Source organism: Tupaia chinensis, unplaced genomic scaffold, assembly GCF_000334495.1.
Source record: "Tupaia chinensis unplaced genomic scaffold, TupChi_1.0 Scaffold000422_1, whole genome shotgun sequence".
In the NCBI taxonomy this organism is placed as follows: domain Eukaryota; kingdom Metazoa; phylum Chordata; class Mammalia; order Scandentia; family Tupaiidae; genus Tupaia; species Tupaia belangeri.
This window is the reverse complement of record NW_006159927.1, coordinates 2,179,436-2,179,699: the sequence shown is the minus strand read 5'-3', so window position 1 is coordinate 2,179,699 and position 264 is coordinate 2,179,436. Positions and strand designations below refer to the sequence as shown.

General features: G+C 63.6%; 1 protein-coding gene across 1 annotated transcript in view; it reads right to left on the bottom strand.

Annotated features, from left to right (window-relative positions):
* Nucleotides 1–264, bottom strand: part of ADCY7 (adenylate cyclase 7) — a 48,644-nt gene that overhangs the window by 6,360 nt on the left and 42,020 nt on the right. The gene's annotated exons all lie outside the window — the stretch shown is intronic.

Below are 264 nucleotides of genomic sequence, written 5' to 3'. Positions count from 1 at the left end.
TACGGAGGGCCGGCGGGCCGGAGGAGGGACAGTCACTCCCAGCTCCTGCTGTCCCACACGCAGGAGCATGAGCAGGGTGACATAGAACAGGGCCAGGTAGAAGCTGACCATGGTCTTCAGATCCCTCCAGAAACAGTCGGAGGCACTGCGGGCAGGAGGAGGGACAGTCACTCCCAGCTCCTGCTGTCCCACACGCAGGAGCATGTAGCCACCCTTCTGCCCAGGAAGGGAGCGGCCAATGGCCGGCACGGAATCCCATTTCCC